This window comes from Squalius cephalus (assembly GCF_949319135.1).
Source record: "Squalius cephalus genome assembly, chromosome: 23".
Taxonomy (NCBI): Eukaryota; Metazoa; Chordata; class Actinopteri; order Cypriniformes; family Leuciscidae; genus Squalius; species Squalius cephalus.
The window spans coordinates 3,836,811-3,849,995 of record NC_137144.1 but is presented as its reverse complement, the minus strand read 5'-3'; the positions used below and the strand labels follow the sequence as shown (position 1 = coordinate 3,849,995).

The 13,185-nt window shown below is 38.4% G+C and overlaps 1 gene segment (V, D, J or C); it reads left to right on the top strand.

The window, feature by feature from the left end:
- LOC307151170 (Ig kappa chain V-III region MOPC 63-like) overlaps window positions 1–715 on the top strand; it is a 57,189-nt gene extending 56,474 nt beyond the window's left edge. Inside the window, exon 4 of the V gene segment in view lies at window positions 168–715.
- The last annotated feature ends 12,470 nt before the right edge of the window (window positions 716–13,185 follow it).

Sequence of the window (13,185 nt, the reverse complement as noted above, 5' to 3'; positions counted from 1 at the left end):
TGTTACACTTATTGATTAGATCATACATGCATTTTAATGTATATAGCAGTGCATAATTAATGCATTAAAATTATTTTATAATGCAATATGTATGAAAGCTTTAAACAAAGTGTGTTGTGTGTGTGTGTGTTGTGTGTGTGTGAATGTGTTGTGTTTGTCTCCTGCAGCTGGTCCCACAGTGAAGCCCTCAGTGTCTCTGCTGCCGCCCTCTTCTCTGCAGATCTCTGGAGACTCAGCCGCACTGCTCTGCCTGCTCAGCTCTTACTCTCCACAGGGGGCGCTGGTGAGCTGGACACTGGACGGGTCAGAGGTCACCGAGGGGGTTCTGACCAGCGCAGAGAGCCAGCAGGACGGCCGCTACAGCCGCAGTAGCGTCCTGACCCTCAGCAAAGCACGCTGGGAAGAGGGAGAGCTGTACGTCTGCAGAGTAACACATGATGGAGCTCCTCATGAGGTCTCGTTCCACAAGAGCTCTGAGTGCTGATGTTTCTCTCCTGAAGATGAGCCGTATCTGAGTGTCCTGTGTCAGGCAGGATTCACATGAGTCTAGTGCTGCAGCTGGAGTGATTTACAACTCAATACTGAAACTGAGTGTGTGTGTGTGTGTGTGTGTGTGTGTGTGTGTGTGTGTGTGTGTGTGTGTGTGTGTGTGTGATCTTTCAATCTGCTGTGTTTGCTGCAACATTCAATAAAGCTTCTCAACAAGTTCACTTTGTGTCTGACAACATCATTCAACTAACAGATGAAGATGCAGGTGCTTTTCAGAAGGTTGATGTAGCAGTAAATGTCAAATAAAGCTCTTGGGGTTTGAGCATGGTCTCTGGAGACAGAGCTGCTCTATTCTGAGAGGATCACAATCACTCCACCCTGACAATGCAAATGGGGTTTTCAGTCTCACTCTTTGATTGGTTACATGATCTGGACTGGAACACTTTCACTTCTGCTTTAGTGAAGCAGCGCAGACAAACTGATCATTTATAGGAGATTAAAAAGTTTAGAATATAAAAATATCTTTAAAAAGATCAAGATCAAGAATCAGCCGTTCTGACACTAATTGTTACATAATCATTACATTTATAGGCGATGGTGTAAATATACTGTATATGAAAATGTTATGAAAAATATAATACATGATCACAAATCAAGAATCATCTTTGATACTGAATGTGACAGTAATTGTGTAAGAATGTAAATGTTTGTGTGTCTCAAATGGAAAGCATCACGTCCAGACAGCAGAAGTGACTGAATGCAGTCTGTTCAGTTTGATTGACAGGATCATATATTACACCTAAAACATGATGATCATATTGAAACACTGACTCATTCTCCTCATAAACACAAGAGTGATGTTGATTGTAATGATATAGTGTTATTAGTGTGTGGATCAGTGGCAGAGGTTTGACAGTTGATGCTGGAAGGCCAAGAGAGCATTACAATAGTCCAGTCTGGAGAGAACAAGAGTTGTGTAGCTCTGATAGGAAGGGCCTGATCCTCCTAATGTTGTATAAGGCAGATCTGCAGGACCGGGCCGTTCTAGAAATGTGCTCTGCGAAGTTTAACTGATCGTCAATCACAACTAATACTTAGTATACTAATACTATACAGTCTACTAATACTCTAATGAGAGTTAGTGGACATTGTTATATAGTCACGTAAATCAAGAGATCACATTCAGGTAACTCACGTCTCTTTGCTAGCATTGCATGTACAAAAACAACTTTCTCTCCCTCTTACATGCATACCAGTTCCCCACATAATACAACAGCTCAACAACTCGAGACTAAAGCCGGTGCACACTGTGCCATTTATAATAGTCCTTTACGATTGTTGCTACGAACACGATCCTCGCTGTAAGCCATGTCACACTGTAAGATCTCAGTCGTCATTAATGTCAGACTGTACAACAGTCAAGACGCGTTAAAAGCGGACGCACGCAAGAAAACTTGTCCAGTCACCGTAGGTTTCCCACAGTCTGCTCGGGAACCGATGCTCTCGGGCCAGATATAGTTATTTAATATAGTTATATATAGTTACATAATATAGTTTTTATGAGTAAAAGGCTCGACGGCAGGAAGGAATAAACCAAACAATTTTTAAACCTTTTTTTCAATAATAAAAGGTAGTGTGTCGATTCAATTAAAATCCACATATCACATATTTTAAAATATTACATAATTCATTGAAGCCTGTTTGTCATGTATAATACACCGACCAATCGTCATCTGGCACAACAAGTTCAAATTTCATTGGACAATGTGAAGTGGAGCGATAATTTTCCAGTCATTCATAAATGGTTTGAAAATTAGATGGACAGACGAATTTACATTTATGAAGCGATCTGAATCTGCGTCGTTTAAACAATGGATGCTAATTGACTACAGAGCACTGCACAAAACCAGCACCGAAAGTCGCATTAATGGTAAGTAGTATTAAAGTCACTTTTTATTTAGTCTATGTATATTGATACACCGTTTACCATTTGATCAAACTATCATAGTTGGTTAAATGAAGCCCAGGCCTACAGAACTATTATGTGAAGTGTAGGCGGACAACAACACGCTGTGTTGACGTGACGTGAAAGGATTTTTGATTTTATCACAACATTTATGATAATTCTGCAGCAATAGTATAATAGTACAGTACTACTGGTCAAACATTTGGACACATGACTATTTTTATGTTTTTAAAGAAGTCTCTTATGCGCATCAAGCCTGCATTTGATCAAAAATACAGAAAAATATTACATTTTAAAACTAATGGTTTTCTATTTTAATATACTTTAAAAAATATCATTTATTTCTGTGATGCAAAGCCGGATTTTCAACAGCCATAACTCCAGTCTTCAGTGTCACATTATTTTTCAGAAATCATTCTAATATGCTGATTTATTATCAATGTTAGAAACATTTTATTTATTTATTTTTTACCTGTGATACTTTTTTTCAGGATTCATGGACGAGTAATCTGTAAGCAATCACATCATTACCACATTACACAAGCTGATTGGCCTCTGCTGATCCTGTAGCCAATGAGATTGCTTGATAATTGAACTGTCTTTTATCATTCCACACTAAACCATGTTGCATAGTCAGTAGCTTTTTATTTTACAGTCCTGTTCTCCATGTTGTTACTATGCACTTATTATAGTAATTGAAATAACTGGGTAATAACTAGGTACTAACCCTGAACCCATGTAGTTACCTTATATTACCCAGTACTTTTCCTAGTACATTGTAAGTACATGTAAGTGCACATACTGTAAAATAAAGTGCAACCTCATAGTCTGCTGTTATCAATGTAAAAATGACCAAAATCATGTTGCTCTAGTGATGGGAGAAACAAAGCTTTTAGAAACCATTGAACCGATTGATTTGCATAATGATTCACTGTATTGAAGCTCTGGAAATGCCACACGCTGGTCAGAACAGCGGAAACTCAGCATAAAAACACCTTTTACACACCAAATGCAAATGTTTTATTGAAGGTGTAATGTAAATGCAGGGTTCTCAAGTCTCACGCATTGGCCGTGAGACACACGCAATTCAACCAGTTCACACGCTCACACGCCACACCGTGTATTTCTCACGCTGAAAAGGCAATGCCAACCAAGCATGTCATGTCATGCAAGCTTTATATATAACGTTGTATACGAGGCGCGGGCACACAAAGTGAAGTTTCCTGCCGCCAGCGCGTATCTTGGCCAGATTGCGTTCGTTAGTAGGCAACACAGATGCGCGAACACACGGAAGTTGACGGAACATTCTCGGCCACCGTACGTTCGTTACTAGGTAACCAACAACATCGCGCGAACACACGTCGTGATGATGGAGAAGGTAAATTGGAAGAAAGCTCGTCTAACATTTTTAGGCTAGAACATTTAATATATAGCCCATCATATACATTATTATTGATGCAGTCAAAAACTCTACAACTACTTTGCAACCAGGCCAGAAGCTTTGGCTCAGTTTGGCTAGCTTACGTTATCTGAAACTAAGGGGAAATGTTAGTGGGTATGGGAAGGAATGAAGATGTATCTCTTCATTTTATTTTAAATAAATTTAAATTTATTTATTTTATTTTATTTTAAATTATATATTATACTGTATTAATAGTATTTCTAGTTACATTAAGGCTACATACGTATTAAAGCAGAGTGCTCTGGGTAATATATATCCTGTCAAAACATACATTAATCATTGCCATTGCATTTGTATTTTTCAAACACTTACAACACAAAACACATTTCATAAGCTGGAGTGTGTACTCTTGTGTACACTCACACACACACACACACACACACACACACACACACACACCTTAATAATACTCTAATATGTCATTTGTTCACAATGTCCCACCACACAATAAATCATTATACCGTTTCGACTAGACATATTCAAAATGCAAAAATATTTGTTTTTCCAAACTGTTTGGAGCAATTCATTATATTTTTGTAATTTTTGTATAACTTATTTGTAATTTTGAAATATAACATTAAAGAGTATATTTGATGTGATGAATTGCTCTGTCATTTATTAGATTTACCAATTGTTATAATTTCAATTTGTGCGGGTTAACAATGGTTAAAATTGGGGGGCGGGGCTCCATTAGGCTCCTCCCCCAACCACATGTGATCTCACTCCAAGCTTTTGATCAAACTTGAGAACCCTGTAAATGTAATTACCAAATATCATTAAATATGAAATGTTTTTATATTATGTGTTAGTTTATTAAATTGAAGGGCTTGTTTTGTTTGTTTAATGGAGAGCTTGGTAATCAGACCAATTAGACACTTTTAACTACAACTCCTTTTTTAATATAAAGATTCGCAGAGATCACATCGCCCCCCAGTGACGAACCATTGAAATTTTCTAAACCGTTGTGACACAAAGTCTAGTGTAGTGCAGTCACGCAACTTTGTGAGTTTTAATACACGCTCTGAATCACTGTTTCGAAATAAATTATTTTCAGAGCTTCATGAAGCAGTGTTTGAAAACACCCATCCCTAGTTTGCTGTTGTACAAGTTGTGGATGATGCAATGAGTGAATAATTACGCATATAAGCACAGCTTGTCTAGCGTTGTGGTGGGAACTAAAACGAGATGACACTATTGATGTTTTTTTTTATATTGAATTTTACAATGATGAAATGAGAGGTTTTTTTTCAACACTTTTATCGCCGCCTTATACAGTGTTTCTATTAACTTTAGAGTTGTGTCACCTGTGAATGTCCAACTATTGAAACAATACTGTATATGTGAAAAAATAATTGAATATAAATACAACTTTGCAGCACCTACTGTCAAGAATGGCCTAATGTACTTAAAATTCTTTAGATTAAATTTTACAATATTAGACAACTTTTTCACATGGCTTTTAAAAGTGAGAGTAGAATCCAAAGTAACCCCAAGATACGCAAACTCTTTAACAACTTCAAGTTCCTCCCCTCTCAGAAATACATTTGAATGCGTCATCTCTACTAACCGTCTTGAAAACATCATAAACAGTTTTTTGTTTTTGTTTTTGTTTTTTGTGATCAATAATAAACCTGTCCTGGTAAGCCAATCCTGTATATTGGTTATAGCAGAAGTCAAAGTAATCAAGGCTTTTTCAAAATTCTTAGTATGGGTAAAAATGACTACATCATCTGCATACAACTGAACATTTACATATTTACATACTACAGGTAGATCATTAATATAAAGTGAAAATAGACTTGGTCCTAAAATAGAACCTTGTGGAACCCCCTTGGGGCAAGCAATATAAGAAGATTTTATACCATCAATACATACACATTGTTTTCTGTTTGAAAGATAAGTTTTATCCAAAGTATTGCTTCCTCTGAAAAATTTAAATTGGTTAATTTAGATAAAAGCACCTGATGGTCAACAGTGTCATTCGTGCATTCTTTAGATCTAAAAAGACAGCACCAACACATGCATTCTTATCTAATAAGCATTTCACTTTCTCAACAAACAAACAGTTTGCTGAATCTGTTGAATAATTACTGCGAAAAACAAACTGCATTAGATATAAAGAAGTAAAACCCTTATTTAGATGATTAGTCAAAATATTAGCTACCCATTTTTCTGCTACCTTAGATATAATATGAAGGATACTAACTGGCCTATAATTTTTTAAATTTGGACAACTGTAGCCACCTTCCAAGCAGATGGAACAACTGCTTGCCTGAATGACAAGTTTACCATGTGTGTTATTTGGCATACTAAATAATCTTTATTTTATTTAAAAAATGTTGTATCAAGCCCATAGGAATCCTTTGCTTTGGAGCTTTTTAATGCATCAATAATATTTGCTACTTCTAACTCACTTATTTCATCTATTTGAAAAATCGGTTTTAAGACGAGCCTGGCACTGAAGGTGATGAGGAGGTCTGAAGCCAGCACCATTTGGGCTGTTTTTCTGCGCAGATGAGAAAATTCTTCAAATGGTAATTTTATATTTGTTTTGTGTGTATAAAAGTGGCTGTGTTATACAAGAACGCGTTAACAATTCCGTTTTTGTGATGCATGCACATTATTAACAGCATGTTTAAGTGTCTTGTAGCGTGCAGTGCAAACAACTAATGCAGTCTTTTTGTAGACTGAGGTGGGGAAGCGTTTAAAACTTTTTATTCGCCCTTTGTTTAAGTGTGAATTACATCATCTCTATTTTGCTTGTTCTTAGCATTGAATATCATGTTGTTATATCTGCGTTGAGTCAAGACAAACTTACTACCATCAAGTTTTTTTATGACTGTTAAATTCAAACATTTTTTAATAGATTTGGCCTAGACTTTTCATGTTACAGAGCAGGCTTCCTCTCCACCTCCTCTTCACCACCGGAGGGAGCCGTCGCCAGAGTATTAACTTCTTTTCACCGAACTCCAATTCCCATAATGCCTCTTAACTGGGACTGATTGCACAACACACCTGCACCTCATTCACACACACATATAAGCCACTTCCACACACACATTGCGAAGTCTTGATTTGCCCCGGCCATCATCTCTGAGCGTTATTTCCCTGTGTTTGATTTCTGTGTTTGATTTCTGTGTTTGATTTCTGTGTTTGATTTCTGTGTTTGATTTCTGTTTGACTTTGGACTGCCTATTACCACTGAACCCTTGCTGCCTGCCCTGACCTGGATTGTTTACTGGACTTTGATTCTTGTTGAAGTTGTGAAGCTTTTTTCTTTCTGAAAACCTCATTGAGATCAATGTATTCAGGAGGCAGGGAGATCTGGTTTGCATCCGGAGTGGCTGTAACTGGAACAGGGGGAGTAACTCGAGTGATTTTTGACATCGCCCCATTGACTGTGCAATCGATCTCCTTCCAGGTACTACACCACCTAAAGGTAGAATTTTTCCATTATCTCAACCTGAGTCTGAAGCCATGAAAAAAGAAGAAGAACTGGTCAAGGGTTTTATCAGACCATCAACCTCTCCTGTATCAGCCGGCTTCTTCTTTGTCAAGAAAAAGGATGGAAGTTTGAGACCATGTATTGACTATTGTGGGCTAAATGATATTACTGTAAAGTTTCGCTATCCCTTACCTCTCGTTCTGACTGCTCTAGAGCAGCTCCGCCTGGCAAAATACTATACCAAGGTGGATCTTCGTAATGCTTACAACCTGATTCGTATCCGTGAGGGTGATGAATGGAAAACTGCCTTTTCGACCAGTAGCGGGCACTATGAATATTTGGTTATGCCTTTCGGCCTGTCTAACAGTCCTTCCGTGTTCCAGTTCTTCATGAACGGCGTCTTTCGGGACATGTTGGACAGATGGGTAATAGTTTACATTGACGATATCCTGATCTACTCGAACTCCCTAGAAAAACATGTTCAACACGTCAGGAAGGTCTTGAAACATCTGCTACAATATCATCTCTACGCTAAAGCAGAGAAATGTGAGTTTCACCAGACAAGCACATCATTCCTGGGGTAAGTAATCGGTCAGGAGGGAGTGGCCATGGACGAGAAGAAAGTAATGGCAGTTCTGGATTGGCCATTACCTCACACCGTCAAAGAAATGCAACGTTTCCCGGGGTTCGCAAACTTCTACCGATGCTTCATTAGGAATTTCAGTACAGTAGCCGCTCCTCTCACAACCATGACCAAACGCCATACCTCCCGTCTCAACTGGACCAATGAAGCTCATCAAGCATTTGACAACCTCAAGACACTGTTCACTTCGGCTTCCATTCTAAAACACCCTGATCCTGAGCTCCAGTTCATCGTAGAGGTAGATGCCTCCAACACCGGGGTGGGAGCCATCCTATCCCAATGTCAAGGTAACCCAGAAAAGATGTTTCCCTGTGCTTTCTTTTCCAGAAAATTAACTGCAGCAGAGCGAAATTACGACGTTGGAAATCGTGAACTGCTGGCCATGAAACTTGCTGGTGACACTGGTTGGAGGGAACGACCCAACCGTTCGTTATCCTCACCGATCACAAGAATCTTGAGTACCTCCTATCAGCTAAACGCCTGAATCCACGTAAAGCCAGGTGGGCCTTGTTCTTCGCCCGATTTAACTTCACTGTCTCCTATCTACCAGGTTCAAGAACACTAAAGCTGATGCACTCTCCCGTCTGAGCAAGGAACCCGTTCAACCCTCAATCGAGGAAAACATCATTCCAGAGAACCTCTTAGTGGCTCCAATACAGTGGGATATCATCACGGAAATCGAACAATTGAATCACCAAACCGAACCTCCCTCTGAATGCCCTGAAGGTCTTCTATTCGTTCCAGCATCCGCATGCTCACGACTGATTGACCAGGTACATTCCACACCCAGTTCAGGACACCCTGGAATCACAGCCACAATACAGCTACTCAGGAACCGCTTCTGGTGGCAGACTTTACACTCGGACACTACCAAACACATTCAGAACTGTATCACCTGTAACACATCCAAATCCTCCAGACAACTACCAGCAGGACTCCTCACACCTCTACCCATACCTCAACGCCCCAGGTCACACATTGCCATTGATTTCATTACTGACTTACCAAACTCCCAAGGTCATACCACCATACTCACCATAGTAGATCGTTTCTCCAAAGCTTGCCTTTTAATTCCTCTGCCCAAACTTCCCACTGCATTAGAAACCGCTGAACTACAGTGCAATCAAGTTTTCCGTTTCTACTGCCTTCCTGAGGACATCGTCTCTGACCGAGGACCCCAGTTCACCTCTAGGGTATGGACATCCTTCTTCAAGCACCTCAATGTCAATATCAGTCTCACTTCCTGTTATCATCCTCAATCCAATGGACAAACTGAACGTCTCAAGCAGGATGTTATCCGCTTCCTACGCTCTTATTGTCAACAACATCAAAACGAATGGAGTCTATACCTGTTCTGGGCCGAATATGCTCAGAATTCCCTCATCAAACCCGCTACTGGCATCACACCCTTTAAATGTATCCTAGGCTTCCAACCTCCACTCTTTCCATGGTCCGGCGAACCCAATGATTTACCATCAGTCACAGAATGGCTACAAAGGAGTGAAGAGGTCTGGGATCAAGCACACACTCAAGTGTGTGAAAGGTTTGATATTGTGTAGTTTGTGATCCTCCATCAGCAGCTGCAGTTTCTCTCAGCTGTATCAGTGCAGTCACTGTGACGTCTGACTGACAGAGGTTTTTGTACGACTCTTTATCACTGTGTGAACACATATTTACTGTTGATATAGTGTACACTCAGACAGTAATAATCTCCTGTATCTTCAGTCTGGACTCCACTGATGGTCAGAGTAAAATCACTGCCATAGTCAGATCCACTGCCACTGAATCTAGATGGAGTTCCAGTATTAAGGCTTCTTATGTAATAAATCAGGAGTTTAGGAGCTTCTCCAGGTTTCTGCTGATACCAAGACACACAGTCATTACAGTCAGATGTCAGCTGACTGGTTTTACAGCTGATCGTAACAGTTTCTCCTTGTTTGACGGGTTTTATTGCTGGATTCTGAGTCACTGTCACTTGTCCACAGATCTCTGAAATTAGACAGTTTAGTCATTAATATGATTGTAAATGAGATGTGATTGTTTATTTTGCAAAATATTTATGTTTATACAAGATATTTACCCTGAATGCAGAGAGTCAGAGTCCAGATGAAGATGTTGATTGTGTTCATTGCTGTAGTTTAGTCTTGTGTGATGATGAAGATTGTGTTGTGTTCTGCTCTCAGTCATGAAGTGTTAAACTCACAGCACTATAAACACTCTCAGAGCACTGAAGCATGTGCTGACAATGCAAAGAAGTGGGCAAGATTTACAACAGCTTGTGCTGAGAACAAACTCATAAACTCTACATAGAAGATTTTACTTTCAGAATAATGTTATTGAACCATTTAGTGATTACTTGCACATATTTATAAATTGTGAAATATTTTAGTTTATGTTTGTCAGGCTGATAAGACACTAGGTTTTGTCTGGAGAATCATGAATGTAGATCATTTTAAACATATGTCATACGCAGCAGTTTCTCTGAGTTCAGTTCTGTGCTACACCTTTAAAAGCATGTTAACAATGAGAAATCAAGAACTAAATAAATCAGTTTTACTATATTTAGAGTAATAATAATAAAAAAAAGTCCATTATGGTCTTTGGAGTCAATGTTGACATGTTGCTCTCTGGGAAATATTATCATGATGTCTTTTTTTCCCACATTTTCCACATGCATGAAGTTCATCAGGACTCATAATCAGGTCATTATATATTAAACAATGTGCATCTGAAATGTTCAGAATTATTGATTCATTTATTTGAAGCTGCAGGTTTTTCTGTGAATCATGATGATTGATCTGCATATGAAGAACAGAAGCATCATTATGAGAAACTCCACAACATCATCCATGATCAAAGAGGTCAAAGGTCACCTCAGAGGTCACAGCTCATCAAATATATTTCTTTAAACAGTGTTATATCAGAAAGCATTTAGTCAAATTTGAATGAGTGAGTGTTGAGAAGAGCTGAGGATCTTCTAATATCAGTGTGTTGAAGTGTTGTTTCTCTCTCTCTGCTGGAGTGTGTGTTCACTCGAGTGGAATAGAGGTTTTTGTACGAGCGTTTCATTAGATTGTATCACTGTGGAGGACTTTCGGTGGAGGAACTAAACTGGTGATCGGTAAGTCTGTCTATTTAATCACCTAATAAAAAAATACAATTTAGATTTCAGAAAGTGTTTTAAAGTTGAAACAAGAACAACATTTATTAATAATACTGATTATTAGATATTGTGGTGAAACTTTACTTGCAGCTTTTATATTGAATGCATTATAAAGGTATTAATAGCGTATGTTATAATGTCATGTAAGTTTTCATAAATAATTTAAACCAAAGTTAACAGTGAACAATAAATAGATAATATTATAATGTGTTAAAACCTTGATTACAATTATTGATGAGATTATACATTCATCATAATGTGTAAAACAATGTATAATTAATGCATTAAAAATACTTTTTATAATGCAATATGTATAAAGGCTTTAAAGTGTTACTGATATTTTTGTATAATTATTTAATCTAAAACAATGATATTATTATAAGAATAACATTATTCCTTTCAACAAAAATATATATATATATATATATATATAAAAAATTAATAAAATTCTAAACATATTTCCACACTGTGTCACTATGAGTTTAATCAGTTTATTACAGGTTTGTTTTTCCTTCATTTATTTCTACACTGAGTTCATATTTAGTTCATCTTTTATTGTAGAAATCATACATGGAAAAAAGAGATTTGACATCAGAATGTAAATGTTGCTGCTTTCTGTAGTTCAGTCAATGATACTGAATCTCTTTTGCTCATGTTGTGCTTATAATTCAGTGTTTTGTTCATTCTGTATGATTCAATTGTGTTTTAACTCTGTTTGAAATTGAGTTACATTTTCAGTTCAGGTGAATATCTCAAAATGTAAGATATTTATGTTCAGAGTGAATAATTGCTGGAATTAAAGCAGTCAGATCGGCCTGATAATAGATAATATGTGTTATAACTGCTGTTACACTTATTGATTAGATCATACATGCATTTTAATGTATATAGCAGTGCATAATTAATGAATTAAACATACTTTTATAATGCAATATGTATGAAAGTTTTAAATTAAGTGTTACTGATATTGTTTTATAATGATTGAATCTAAAACTAGAGCAGCATTATTCCTATGCTGTGAATGTGCAGTGCAGTGTGTGTGTGTGTGTGTGTGTGTGTGAATGTGTTGTGTTTGTCTCCTGCAGCTGGTCCCACAGTGAAGCCCTCAGTGTCTCTGCTGCCGCCCTCTTCTCTGCAGATCTCTGGAGACTCAGCCGCACTGCTCTGCCTGCTCAGCTCTTACTCTCCACAGGGGGCGCTGGTGAGCTGGACACTGGACGGGTCAGAGGTCACCGAGGGGGTTCTGACCAGCGCAGAGAGCCAGCAGGACGGCCGCTACAGCCGCAGTAGCGTCCTGACCCTCAGCAAAGCACGCTGGGAAGAGGGAGAGCTGTACGTCTGCAGAGTAACACATGATGGAGCTCCTCATGAGGTCTCATTCCACAAGAGCTCTGAGTGCTGATGTTTCTCTCCTGAAGATGAGCCGTATCTGAGTGTCCTGTGTCAGGCAGGATTCACATGAGTCTAGTGCTGCAGCTGTAGTGATTTACAACTCAATACTGAAACTGAGTGTGTGTGTGTGATCTTTCAATCTGCTGTGTTTGCTGCAACATTCAATAAAGCTTCTCAACAAGTTCACTTTGTGTCTGACAACATCATTCAACTAACAGATGAAGATGCAGGTGCTTTTCAGAAGGTTGATGTAGCAGTAAATGTCAAATAAAGCTCTTGGGGTTTGAACATGGTCTCTGGAGACAGAGCTGCTCTATTCTGAGAGGATCACAATCACTCCACCCTGACAATGCAAATGGGGTTTTCAGTCTCACTCTTTGATTGGTTACATGATCTGGACTGGAACACTTTCACTTCTGCTTTAGTGAAGCAGCGCAGACAAACTGATCATTTCATTTTTTTATGAGATAATTAACTTAAATATTTAAAATGGCATCATAAATCATATAAAAACATGTAAAAGTTGTAAAACAAGAATGTAAAAGTTTGTGTGTCTCAAATGGAAAGCATCACGTCCAGACAGCAGAAGTGACTGAATGCAGTCTGTTCAGTTTGATTGACAGGA